The following is a 14621-nucleotide window of genomic DNA, read 5'->3' on the forward strand; positions in this document are numbered from 1 at the left end:
CCAGAACCTTCTTGCTGCAAGGCAACAATGCTAATCTCAGCACCACTGTGCAGCCCAGATTTTATACAAGATTATACAAAAATCCTTTATACAGACACAAATTCCTATCTATAAACACATAAAGATAAAATTCTCACATAGTTTGGTTCACAATGTGAAAAAACTGCAACTACATATTTAAATTTAGAAAGCACAAAATATGAGTGAACTTTGGTCCCTAAGAGTCATATTCAATAAACATGAGCAATTTATACATTACAGTCAAATCTCTGCCAATGATAAGTATTGTCATACAGTAAATAGACGTAATTGTACACACCACTACGTGGGACTTGAAAAAACTTACTGTATGTGTATCTTGTCCTTGGTTTTTTACTTCATGGTGTTGTTCTGTTTGTTCTCCTGGAACATTTTTCTGCTCTGACTGGATCTGGAATGAAAAACACACATTATCCATAGTATTGCAGCAAACAAGAAAAGCACAGCAAAACATTTTATATAAAACCATGCATGAATGCATCCTTACCATTTCACCAATGCATAATTCCTCTGGAATGTGACTCAGGTGAGTGTCAGTCATTTCTCGGTAAATACAGATAACACTCTGTGAGATGTCTGTGAGATCTTTTCTGGTAGTTGTGGACTGCTATGAGATGAATGGAGTTGGTCCTGTAAAAACATTGGTAGAAATCAAAGTACATACTATTTACCAAATACCATTTAGGCCCCTGACTGCTTTGTGTAATTATCAGTTGTATTTTCTGTGAAAAAATACCCTGTAAATATCAAGTCTGCTATATATTATGTGACGTTACTTTAAAATGTGTTTATTTTTTATTTACATCCTAAGTAATTTCACCATGGTAACACATTGTGACAACAAAGTTTTCTTGATTCAGGATTCCTGACATGCTGTGTTTAAAGACATTTTTAATATCTAGCATTTTAAATATTTTTTTTAGTTCATTACAGGTTTCTACTTAGAACATTGATACCACATCTCTGTGTTGAAGGGGGTGGTCACAGTTCTGTAGCAGCACAGCCATTAATCACATTTGCATCAGAACAACAGGCCTGCAAACATGTTTGCACCTCACCCCTCCCCCTTCCCATTCCAGCATGCTTTCAGCTCGAAACAGAAAATAAGTATTGGTACAATGGAAGTATACCATTGTAAGTTTCTGTAAAACAAAAATTTACAAACTAGAGATAAAAAACCCATGGATGGAAAAAAAACTTTTATGGTCTAATGTATATAATTAACAAATTGCAAAATTATGTTTCCTGACACTCCTAAAAAATTCAGGTGAAAACGAATTAAATAGGTCCTCTGGATGCATTTGTCTTTATTGAAATGTTTCATCTCTTTTCCAAGACACTTCTTAAGTCTGTGGGGCTATTGATAAACCCAGCCTTGTAAGCAGTGGCTTTGATTTCAACAAAGTTTCAACAAAGAAGAACCCATCCAGAGGACCTAATCCTTGTAATTTTACTCACAAATGAAGGTACACAAATACTGGAAATCCTATAAAGCATTAACTTACATTTTTCCACAGTGTTATCCAAAATGTCAGAGGATTTTATCTTTCTACATATACACAGACCTGTACTACCATGACAAACTATGTCTTTAGAACATTTTGGGCAAAACCTTACTTGGCAATATAACACATACTGTAATACTAAGATGGTGTACAAGGGCTGAATTGAAATGTTATACCTGTATAACACAGAAAACTCCAGAGAGTCTGATATACTAATTTAACAAACATACCTTTCTCCTTGTTGATGAATCTTTTGTAAAATGTGTCTTTATCCCTTCCAGAAGAAGTGAAATGCAAAGCTTCTGTTTCTGGACAAACCCTTTTATGTCTCATTTTTCTCTGAAATATTTAGGAACAATCACATGGCAAGTGGTTAACTAGGGAGAGTTTGTAAAAGAAAACAAAGTGATGTATATATGATAAAAACATTCATTAGAAGTTAAAATGTGAACCTTACCTTGTTGTGCTTTAAAAGATGTAGATAAAAAGTTTCAAAAGTAACCTAGGTAAATTTGCCTACCTATTGGAAGGCAAGATGTATACGTAATAAGATTAAAATGGCTGCAAAAGGAGAAAAAACTCTCAATTGTGACTTTTGTCGCAACTGTTTCACAAGCCTTAAAAGAAGAAATTCGTCTTCTGCCCTGAATATATACCCACAATCCTGACAACTTGCCTGGACAAGGATTGGTTTTTAGAAATGTGATGTGGATGACCATGACTGGGAACCTGAAACAGAGGGCTCCAATTATGAGGAGTTGTAAGTTAATATCTAATATATTTGTAGTACATAATATTTCATTTTTTTAATCGAATATCTCTAAAATTTCAAATCCTAAAAAAAACCTAGAAAAACAGAAATTCCAAACCCATTATTACCAACTGTTAGTGAATCTGCTTGTCTGGATTGGTTTCTAAAAGCTTTAGTCTTGTAAATGTTTCTTCTTTGGGATGGATGTATGGATTGGAATGAAAACACCAGCACATTTCCCCTGTGTTTGGACGTAAAGAGTTGTCTTTTAATTCAGGAATGGTCCTTCGGCACATCAACATTAACATGCCGATTAAAGTACCCTACCTAAAGGTTGCTATTGTTCAGCTGGAGTACTGTGACAGAGGTTGTGCTTAGAAACTGACTTGATTTTAGACTCTATGCATTGAAAGCTCAAGTCTTAAGCCTCTTCCAAACCTTTTGTTTGGAGTTTTAAACAGTTTGGTCTATATCGCAGTACTGACAAGCAAATCTAAACTTATATTCTTATTTTGTAGTGACCTTGAAAATGTGGCAAATTTTTGCTCATTAGCTCAACAGAAGTTTATCATATCTGAAAGTTGCTTGAGAACCCTGTTTGCAATTTGTGTTGTGTTTAGGAGCCAGCATAGTGACAATGAAGCAGGTTAGGGGTACTGTTGGCTGTTAAAAGTGTCTGTAAGAACACAGAGGCAACTTGATGGTCGCGGCTGCCACCATGCTCAGTGGGTGTTACCCAAAAACTGCCATGAACCTTTTCTGGCATATAAATATCTCCATTTATAAGATGAAGACATATTTTAATCTGTAGCACAGCTATTTGATAACTGCCATCCAAAAACTTTGGAGCACCAAGCAACAGGCCTTGATAAAGGCATAAATCAAAGTATGGCAGCTACTCCTTAAAGGATATTAGGATAGGATAATATAATAATATGGTCATGACTTCAACAACACATCTAGCACACTTTGAGCATTGCCTGCCATGAAAAACAAGTTTAATTAAAATTGCCTATTTTCTAGACATCTACAAGAAGCTTGCTGTGGTGGCTAGGAAGCCAAAGAGTACTTTTATGATGCTGTGGGCTTGCTCTATTTTGGACCACCTGAAGAGTCCCCGCTTGATTCTGGAGATCAAGCTGTAGATACAGGTTCAAACTGGTAAGGTTAAACACCCATTCCTCCCACATAATCTTTTAGCATTTCTTTGTAATAGGGCGTGGGCGTCATGACGTAATGGCGTACCGTGCACGTGACCTCACCATCTCAGGAGCAACGGCCCTTGCCGCTTTGGTAGGACAAACAGGTAGAGAGCGCCCGCAGCCACCAGCCATTACACGCGCAACAGAAACAGCGATATGACCGACTTTGCAGCCGTTAAACTTTCGCAAGACGATGTCCCAGGCGCACGGTTTACTGGTCGAACTGTCGAAGAACACACCAACCTTCAGCTCAAACGATAGCTTGAGTGTCGAGGGCTTAAAAAGACTGGAAAACGGGCCGAGTTGATCGAACGGTAAGTCGTTGTTTTTTTTTTCTGCTCTGCGTTCATGGTGTCGTCTGCCGTTTTTTTTCTGTTTGTAATCACCGTCCAGGAATCGGTATATGTTGCCAATAGGTAGCTACAAAACAACTGTTTACATCTCAGAATCTTTCCCTTAAGAAATTCCAGCTGTACCTCTCCAGCTGAAATGATGACAAAACAAACAATCATGGTTAATTTAGGGACCTAAACCAATATCGCGAGGCAGGATAGACACGCAGACATGACAAAAGTGTAACAAAGGATGGCTCATTTCGTCGTGAGCTGTTCGACGTATGATAAGATTTAAGCTTCAATAAAACACCAAAAAACTCTTACCTGTTCACTACTTGATGTTGCTGGAATTGGGTCAGGATGTTCTTCGGTTGTGCCCTTTCCTCCAACAAAATGCTTGCTACATATGTACGTCAATTTGGTAACTGTTTCCGGGTTGAACTGTTGTGTAGGCCGACTGCACCGGTGTACCCAGCGCACACATTTCTCCTTGGCAGTCTTGAATTTCGGGAAATTAATGGAGAAAACATCCTTCATATGCAGCCGATCAGCGTACCTCGAGTCGCTGTTGCACGTTCCATAGCAACAATGTTTAAAAACCATGGTCTTAGACTTGGAAAAAGCAGTCGTTTTACCGAGTAAAACCAAGGGTAACGCACAGCTCTTTTACAGCGAAACAGCAGAGGACACATCAAGCTTGCCCTACCGCTTACCACGCGATATGACGTCTTGTGATGTCACGTTCTAAAAATAGCATTACTTTGCGTGGCCACCATGTTGATTGCCTCCTTTACCGCTACTCAGACTACTGGCTATGACTACCACGTACTGTACTCCCTTTGCTGTATTGTGGGCTGTAACAGTGCAACACATGATCGCCATGGGAAAAACATAGAAAATGGGTTAACTTTCCACCGCTTTCCTGCCTGGAGGCGCAACCACGGAGTCGTCAGCTCGCTTGGATCGTGGCTTTAAGACGACCAAACATAACTTTCCACAGTATCCCAATGTCAATGAGAGTGTGTTCCCTGCATTTTCATTCTGGTGAGTTAAAGATGCACGGTTTTATTTTATAGCCTACATTGTTTCTTTCCTTCAACCGCGACACCACATACATGCACATAAATACTAAAACGGCAGCGGGAAAAGGCTCAAATATATGAGAAACCCGGAGGGTTTAGGGAGGGTTGGCAGTTAACATTACTAACTACACCTTTGAAACACATAGCAGCTAGTTAAAAGTACATTACAAGCGTGAGTGGTTGTTAGCACTAACGGTTAGCAGTTACTAAACTAGCAGGTGCCAGAGGCTGTCAGAGCACAGCTTACCTTTGTACGAGTTACTGTGTTCCCACTGTTTGCTGACTTTATGATCTGCAGCTCCTGAACCCATCCATTCGTGAACTGCACATGAGACTCCAAGGACTTGTAGCTTCGGAACTGTTCTGAAGTATAGGCGCTCACACCACAAACAAGGTCAACATACCAGTCCCTGGCTTCTCTATTTAATGTGTCCCGGTAAATTCCAGATCCTTTTCAGGATTTAAACATCTTTTTTTATCTATTCTTTCTCAACTCTACTTCTACGTCTCTTCTTTCAACGTTGTCAGAGTTATGTTAACGTTTGTGTAGCCATCAACATGGCCGCCACGTCCCACAATGCAATGCGGAACCCAAGCCCTATAGATATGAGAAGTGCTGTCATTCACTGCTTGACTGCTACTCTTGCTAGGGGTGGAGCAGCTGATATAATTATCTCCACCCACAGAAAGATGCACTATTGAACTTTTTGACAAAAATTTAAAAAAGAGGCAATCTTGTTTCAGGCTTTGGAAATCAATCCCAATAATGTTCATTTTATGCTCTTCCTGGTAGCTCAATATTTTCAAATTTGATTTAAATTCTTCCTTAAGAGAAAACATGTTTCATTATGTACCGGTGAACAATATTTCTGTACTGCAGATTGATGTAAAAATACATTGTAAAACAGATTTTTTTATATTAATAAAATACTATACAATGAATCGTGTGGCTGACCACTTTATTCAAAATATTTATTTAGTACAAAATACTTTTGGCTCGGGGTTATGTTTTTTGCTGTAAAAAATAACAGGTCATATAGAATAGTTATATGAATTTAGGATTTTGGCTGGATTGTGGCATGTGACTATCGCTGTAGACCATTTAAATGGGGACTTATATCATTATGTGCCAGCCAACAGTGGACTCCTGTCATTTAATGCCATACAAGAGGAGACTGTCTTTTCTGTAGGCCTAAAGGAAATTTTAATGACAGCTTGCCTCATATATTTATTTGGGTAGCACTTTATTTGAACCTTAATACTAGTAATAGAATATACTACAACTGTGTGTGAAGAGAGTGCTTTATTGAATGAAATTTCTTATGTTATTATCTTCACTTTTTTCATTCGTGCTATAGTTTGAATGGCAAATAAACTTCTTACTGAAAGGATACCTACTTAACTATTTCCTGAAATTACTATATAAATAAATCACTTTAAAATCAGTACCTTAAACATGCCCAAATACCCTCAAGAAAGTGTTATGGCAATGTGGTTAAAAATAGTAAAGAGGATCTATTCAAAATGTTTACATCACCATTCCACACATACGAATGGCAAATGAAAGCTGGGACTTATAATTATTATGCAAACCCGTTTTTTTGGCAGTAAAATATAAAGTATTATTGGCTGGATTTTGGCATGTGACTGTCGCTGTAGACCATTTAAAAGGGGACTTATATCATTATGTGCCAACCAACAGTGGACTCCTGTCATTTAATGCCATACAAGAGGAGACTGTCTAAACTTTAGGCCTAAAGGAAATTTTAATGACAGCTTGACAGCACATTAATGCCTCATATATTTATTTGGGTAGCACTTTATTTGAACCTTAATACTAGTAACAGAATATACTACACTTGAGCCTATACATTATTATAGACATATATTATCAAGTTGTGTGTGAAGAGAGTGCTTTATTGAATGAAATTTCTTATGTTATTGTCTTCACTTTTTTCATTCAGGCTATAGTTTGAATGACAAATAAACTTCTTACTGAAAGGATAACTACTTAACTGCTTCCTGAAATTACTATATAAATAAATCACTTTAAAATTAGTACCTTAAACATGCCCAAATACCCTCAAGAAAGTGTTATGGCAATGTGGTTAAAAATAGTAAAGAGGATCTGTTCAAAATGTTTACATCACCATTCCACACATACAAATGGCAAATGAAAGCTGGGACTTTATATTTTACTGCCAAAAAACGGGTTTGCGTAATAATTATAAGTATTATTGGCTGGGTTTTTGCATGTGACTGTCGCTGTAGATTATTTAAAAGGGGACTTATATCATTATGTGCCAACCAACAGTGGACTCCTGTCATTTACTGCCATACAAGAGGAGACTGTCTAAACTCTAGGCCTAAAGGAAATTTTAATGACAGCATGACAGCACATTAATGCCTCATATATTTATTTGGGTAGCACTTTATTTGAACCTTAATACTAGTAATAGAATATACTACAGCTGTGTGTGAAGAGAGTGCTTTATTGAATGACATTTCTTATGTTATTGTCTTCACTTTTTTCATTCATGCTATAGTTTGAATGGCAAATAAACTTCTTACTGAAAGGATACCTACTTAACTATTTCCTGAAATTACTATATCAATAAATTACTTTAAAATCAGTACCTTAAACGTGTCCAAATACCCTCAAGAAAGTATTATGGCTATGTGGTTAAAAAATAGTAAAGAGGATCTATTCAAAATGTTTACATCACCATTCCACAGGTACAAATGGCCAATGAAAGCTGGGACTTTACATTTTACTGCCAAAAAAACGGTTTGTGTAATAATTATAAGTATTATTGGCTGGATTTTTGCATGTGACTGTCGCTGTAGACCATTTAAAAGGGGACTTATATCATTATGTGCCAACCAACAGTGGACTCCTGTCATTTAATGCCATACAAGAGGAGATTGTCTATTCTGTAGGCCTAAATGAAATTTTAATGACAGCTTGACAGTACATTAATGCCTCATATATTTATTTGGGTAGCACTTTATTTGAACCTTAAAACTAGTAACAGAATATACTACACTTGAGCCTATACATTTATTATAGACATATATTATCAAGTTGTGTGTGAAGAGTGTGCTTTATTGAATGACATTTCTTATGTTATTGTTTTCACTTTTTTCATTCATTCTATAGTTTGAATGACAAATAAACTTCTTACTGAAAGGATAACTACTTAACTATTTTCTGAAATTACTATATCAACAAATCACTTTAAAATCAGTAACTTAAACATGTCCAAATACCCTCAAGAAAGTGTTATGGCAATGTGGTTAAAAATAGTAAAGAGGATCTATTCAAAATGTTTACATCAGCATTCCACACATACAAATGGCAAATGAAAGCTGAGACTTTATATTTTACTGCCAAAAAACGGGTTTGCGTAATAATTATAAATATTATTGGCTGGATTTTTGCATGTGACTGTCGCTGTAGACCATTTAAAAGGGGACTTATATCATTATGTGCCAGCCAACAGTGGACTCCTGTCATTTAATACCATACAAGAGGAGATTGTCTATTCTGTAGGCCTAAATGAAATTTTAATGACAGCTTGACAGTACATTAATGCCTCATATATTTATTTGGGTAGCACTTTATTTGAACCTTAATACTAGTAATAGAATATACTACAGCTGTGTGTGAAGAGAGTGCTTTATTGAATGACATTTCTTATGTTATTGTCTTCACTTTTTTCATTCATGCTATAGTTTGAATGGCAAATAAACTTCTTACTGAAAGGATACCTACTTAACTATTTCCTGAAATTACTATATCAATAAATTACTTTAAAATCAGTACCTTAAACGTGTCCAAATACCCTCAAGAAAGTATTATGGCTATGTGGTTAAAAAATAGTAAAGAGGATCTATTCAAAATGTTTACATCACCATTCCACAGGTACAAATGGCCAATGAAAGCTGGGACTTTACATTTTACTGCCAAAAAAACGGTTTGTGTAATAATTATAAGTATTATTGGCTGGATTTTTGCATGTGACTGTCGCTGTAGACCATTTAAAAGGGGACTTATATCATTATGTGCCAGCCAACAGTGGACTCCTGTCATTTAATACCATACAAGAGGAGATTGTCTATTCTGTAGGCCTAAATGAAATTTTAATGACAGCTTGACAGTACATTAATGCCTCATATATTTATTTGGGTAGCACTTTATTTGAACCTTAAAACTAGTAACAGAATATACTACACTTGAGCCTATACATTTATTATAGACATATATTATCAAGTTGTGTGTGAAGAGTGTGCTTTATTGAATGACATTTCTTATGTTATTGTTTTCACTTTTTTCATTCATTCTATAGTTTGAATGACAAATAAACTTCTTACTGAAAGGATAACTACTTAACTATTTTCTGAAATTACTATATCAACAAATCACTTTAAAATCAGTAACTTAAACATGTCCAAATACCCTCAAGAAAGTGTTATGGCAATGTGGTTAAAAATAGTAAAGAGGATCTATTCAAAATGTTTACATCAGCATTCCACACATACAAATGGCAAATGAAAGCTGAGACTTTATATTTTACTGCCAAAAAACGGGTTTGCGTAATAATTATAAATATTATTGGCTGGATTTTTGCATGTGACTGTCGCTGTAGACCATTTAAAAGGGGACTTATATCATTATGTGCCAGCCAACAGTGGACTCCTGTCATTTAATACCATACAAGAGGAGATTGTCTATTCTGTAGGCCTAAATGAAATTTTAATGACAGCTTGACAGTACATTAATGCCTCATATATTTATTTGGGTAGCACTTTATTTGAACCTTAAAACTAGTAACAGAATATACTACACTTGAGCCTATACATTTATTATAGACATATATTATCAAGTTGTGTGTGAAGAGTGTGCTTTATTGAATGACATTTCTTATGTTATTGTTTTCACTTTTTTCATTCATGCTATAGTTTGAATGACAAATAAACTTCTTACTGAAAGGATAACTACCTAACTATTTTCTGAAATTACTATATCAATAAATCACTTTAAAATCAGTACCTTAAACATGTCCAAATACCCTCAAGAAAGTGTTATGGCAGTGTGGTTAAAAATAGTAAAGAGGGTCTATTTAAAATGTTTACATCATCATTCCACACATACAAATGGCAAATGAAAGCTGGGACCTTATATTTTACTGCCAAAAAACTGGTTTGCGTAATAATTATAAATATTATTGGCTGGATTTTTGCATGTGACTGTCGCTGTAGACCATTTAAAAGGGGACTTATATCATTATGTGCCAACCAACAGTGGACTCCTGTCATTTACTGCCATACAAGAAGAGACTGTCTAAACTCTAGGCCTAAAGGACATTTTAAAAACAGCTTGACAGTACATTAATGCCTCATATATTTATTTGGGTGGCACTTTATTTGAACCTTAATACTAGTAACAGAATATACTACACTTGAGCCTATACATTATTATAGACATATATTATCAAGTTGTGTGTGAAGAGAGTGCTTTATTGAATGACATTTCTTATGTTATTGTTTTCACTTTTTTCATTCATTCTATAGTTTGAATGACAAATAAACTTCTTACTGAAAGGATAACTACTTAACTATTTTCTGAAATTACTATATCAACAAATCACTTTAAAATCAGTAACTTAAACATGTCCAAATACCCTCAAGAAAGTGTTATGGCAATGTGGTTAAAAATAGTAAAGAGGATCTATTCAAAATGTTTACATCAGCATTCCACACATACAAATGGCAAATGAAAGCTGAGACTTTATATTTTACTGCCAAAAAACGGGTTTGCGTAATAATTATAAATATTATTGGCTGGATTTTTGCATGTGACTGTCGCTGTAGACCATTTAAAAGGGGACTTATATCATTATGTGCCAACCAACAGTGGACTCCTGTCATTTACTGCCATACAAGAGGAGACTGTCTAAACTCTAGGCCTAAAGGACATTTTAAAGACAGCTTGACAGTACATTAATGCCTCATATATTTATTTGGGTGGCACTTTATTTGAACCTTGATACTAGTAACAGAATATACTACACTTGAGCCTATACATTATTATAGACATATATTATCAAGTTGTGTGTGAAGAGAGTGCTTTATTGAATGACATTTCTTATGTTATTGTTTTCACTTTTTTCATTCATGCTATAGTTTCAATGACAAATAAACTTCTTACTGAAAGGATAAGTACTTAACTATTTTTTGAAATTACTATATCAACAAATCACTTTAAAATCAGTAACTTAAACATGTCCAAATACCCTCAAGAAAGTGTTATGGCAATGTGGTTAAAAATAGTAAAGAGGATCTATTCAAAATGTTTACATCAGCATTCCACACATACAAATGGCAAATGAAAGCTGGGACTTTATATTTTACTGCAAAAAAACGGTTTGTGTAATAATTATAAGTATTATTGGCTGGATTTTGACATGCGACTGTCGCTGTAGACCATTTAAAAGAGGACTTATATCATTATGTGCCAACCAACAGTGGACTCCTGTCATTTAATGCCATACAAGAGGAGACTGTCTAAACTCTAGGCCTAAAGGAAATTTTAAAGACAGCTTGACAGTATATTAATGCATCATATATTTATTTGGGTAGCACTTTATTTGAACCTTAATACTAGTAACAGAATATACTACAGCTGAGCCTTTGAAGTTATTACAGACATATATTGACAACTTGTGTTATAACAGAGTGCTTTATTGAGATATTTTAAAACAATAAGTTATTGTTTTCACCTTTTTCCTCCATGCTATAGTTTGAATGATACATTATATTTATTAGACAAAAAGATAACTATTTTCTGACCTGACCACATCCATGAATTACTTTAAAATTAGTACCCTAAATATGTCCAAATAGCCTTAAGAAAGTATTATAGTCCTTGCTTAAAATTAAAATAAGCACACTGGTTTTATAAAATGTTATATATTTGAAAGACATTATTTTGTTGGTAATACTGCAGCCCTTGATATCAATGCCAAATTACTTCTGAATTACAGTTTAAGCTTTATTTATTTGAAGTGATAGTGATTATTTATAAAATGCTTGGATCACAGAGAAAGGTAATCATTCAATAGAAGAAACTGGTGCACAGACAGATCCACTGCATTACAACACAGGCCCCCTCTTGGATAAGTAGATGTCGTTTAATAATCTAAGTCCCCTCTTTGCAATTTCTCTAAAAAGTAAAAAAAATAAATTTGAAGGTAATATAGTGTGAAAAGGTCTTACAAGAAAATTTTGTATGATATTTATTTTACAATTAAATAACTAGAAACACATGTCCCCACTTGACAGTTTACACTGACAGTGCACTGTTTGCTAGATAGACGTGTATGTGTGTGTGTGTGTGTGTGTGTGTGTGTGTGTGTGTGTGTGTGTGACATGTGGTAATTAAACGTGTGTTAGACCAAGTGTTTTGGTACATGCAGTCCAATGTATCAGTGTGTGCGTTATGGATGTTGGTTCTCCAGGACCCAGAGTCTGTTCCAGGACCCTGGAGGTTCCTCCAGGACCCAGAGTGTGTTCCAGGGAGGGGGGTGTTAGCTCCAGGGAGGTTGTTGCGGGCCAGTGGTGCTTCCTTCCTGGGTAAATGACCTCCGTGGTACCCCCCCCCTGGTTCCTCCAGGACCCTGGAGGTTCTTCCAGGACCCAGAGTCTGTTCCAGGGAGGAGGTGTTAGCTCCAGGGAGGTTGTTGCGGGCTAGTGGTGCTTCCTTCCTGGACACATGACCTCCATGGTGCCCCCCCTGGTTCCTCCAGGACCCTGGAGGTTCTTCCAGGACCCTGGAGGTTCTTCCAGGACCCAGAGTGTGTTCCAGGGAGGGGGTGTTAGCTCCAGGGAGGTTGTTGCGGGCTAGTGGTGCTTCCTTCCTGGACACATGACCTCCATGGTGCCCCCCCTGGTTCCTCCAGGACCCTGGAGGTTCTTCCAGGACCCTGGAGGTTCCTCCAGGACCCAGAGTGTGTTCCAGGGAGGGGGTGTTAGCTCCAGGGAGGTTGTTGCGGGCTAGTGGTGCTTCCTTCCTGGACATATGACCTCCGTGGTGCCTCCCCTGGTTCCTCCAGGACCCTGGAGGTTCCTCCAGGACCCAGAGTGTGTTCCAGGGAGGAGGTGTTAGCTCCAGGGAGGTTGTTTCGGGCCAGTGGTGCTTCCTTCCTGGGTAAATGACCTCCGTGGTGCCTCCCCTGGTTCCTCCAGGACCCTGGAGGTTCCTCCAGGACCCAGAGTCTGTTCCAGGGAGGGGGTGTTAGCTCCATGGGGGTTGTTGCGGGCCAGTGGTGCTTCCTTCCTGGACACATGACCTCCGTGGTGCCTCCCCTGGTTCCTCCAGGACCCTGGAATAACCTCCAGGACCCTGGAGGTTCCTCCAGGACCCAGAGTGTGTTCCAGGGAGGGGGGTGTTAGCTCCAGGGAGGTTGTTTCGGGCCAGTGGTGCTTCCTTCCTGGGTAAATGACCTCCGTGGTGCCTCCCCTGGTTCCTCCAGGACCCTGGAGGTTCCTCCAGGACCCAGAGTCTGTTCCAGGGAGGGGGTGTTAGCTCCATGGGGGTTGTTGCGGGCCAGTGGTGCCTCCTTCCTGGACACATGACCTCCGTGGTGCCTCCCCTGGTTCCTCCAGGACCCTGGAATAACCTCCAGGACCCTGGAGGTTCCTCCAGGACCCAGAGTGTGTTCCAGGGAGGGGGTGTTAGCTCCATGGGTGTTGTTGCGGGCCAGTGGTGCTTCCTTCCTGGGTAAATGACCTCCGTGGTGCCCCCCCCTGGTTCCTCCATGGTCCCAGATTGAGCCGAGCCAAAAACCCTAGTAATCCCATGTGGAATGTAATGCTTTTCATGTTGGAGTTTGCCCTGTAATGTAAAATGTTGCCCTCTGTCCCATATTAAATGCAGCCTTTTGTACATAGTGGTTCCCCTGGTTCCTCCAGGACCCTGGAGGTTCCTCCAGGACCCAGAGTGTGTTCCAGGGAGGGGGGTGTTAGCTCCATGGGGGTTGTTGCGGGCCAGTGGTGCTTCCTTCCTGGGTAAATGACCTCCGTGGTGCCCCCCCCTGGTTCCTCCATGGTCCCAGATTGAGCCGAGCCAAAAACCCTGGTAATCCCATGTGGAATGTAATGCTTTTCATGTTGGAGTTTGCCCTGTAATGTAAAATGCTGCCCTCTGTCCCATATTAAATGCAGCCTTTTGTACATAGTGGTTCTGTAAGACCATCAGAGTGTAGCACTGTCCAGTCCCTGGTTCCTCCATGGTTCCCCCCCAGGCCCTGGCCCTCCTCTGGCCGGCCCTGGTTCCTCCATGGTCCCAGATTGAGCCAAGGACAATTGCAATCCCATCTGCAATGTATTGTCTTCCATGTTGTGCATGTATTGTCTTCCTGCAATGTAAAATGCTGCCCTCTGTCCCATATTAAATGCAGCCTTTTGTACATAGTGATTCTGTATGATATATCTCCGTGGAAGTGTATGTGGGTGGGGGATGGGCGACAGGCCATGTGCTCACTCCACTTCCATGCAGGGAAAGAGTCTGTTAGTCCCGGGTAGAGATGTTCCATTTCCCCCCTGTTTCTCTGGAAGATAAAATCAACTAAAGAGTAAATTTAAACAAAATTAAAGGGAAAAAAGGACCATGTCAATACTATGGCTCATAGTGCTTATGACTTTGA

The 14621-nt window shown here is 38.4% G+C and overlaps 1 protein-coding gene and 1 long non-coding RNA gene across 2 annotated transcripts in view; one reads left to right on the top strand and one right to left on the bottom strand.

Annotated features, from left to right (window-relative positions):
* The window catches only part of LOC118564088 (NLR family CARD domain-containing protein 3-like), a 66551-nt gene that overhangs the window by 43796 nt on the left and 8134 nt on the right, over window positions 1-14621 (top strand). The gene's annotated exons all lie outside the window — the stretch shown is intronic.
* On the bottom strand, window positions 346-2728 carry LOC118564104. Its single transcript, XR_004931631.1, has 3 exons — window positions 1775-2728; window positions 527-582; window positions 346-430 (listed from the first exon to the last, which is right to left on the bottom strand). It is a non-coding gene; the product is annotated as an uncharacterized LOC118564104 (long non-coding RNA).

The sequence above is a fragment of the Fundulus heteroclitus genome, chromosome 9, assembly GCF_011125445.2.
Source record: "Fundulus heteroclitus isolate FHET01 chromosome 9, MU-UCD_Fhet_4.1, whole genome shotgun sequence".
NCBI classification, from domain to species: Eukaryota; Metazoa; Chordata; class Actinopteri; order Cyprinodontiformes; family Fundulidae; genus Fundulus; species Fundulus heteroclitus.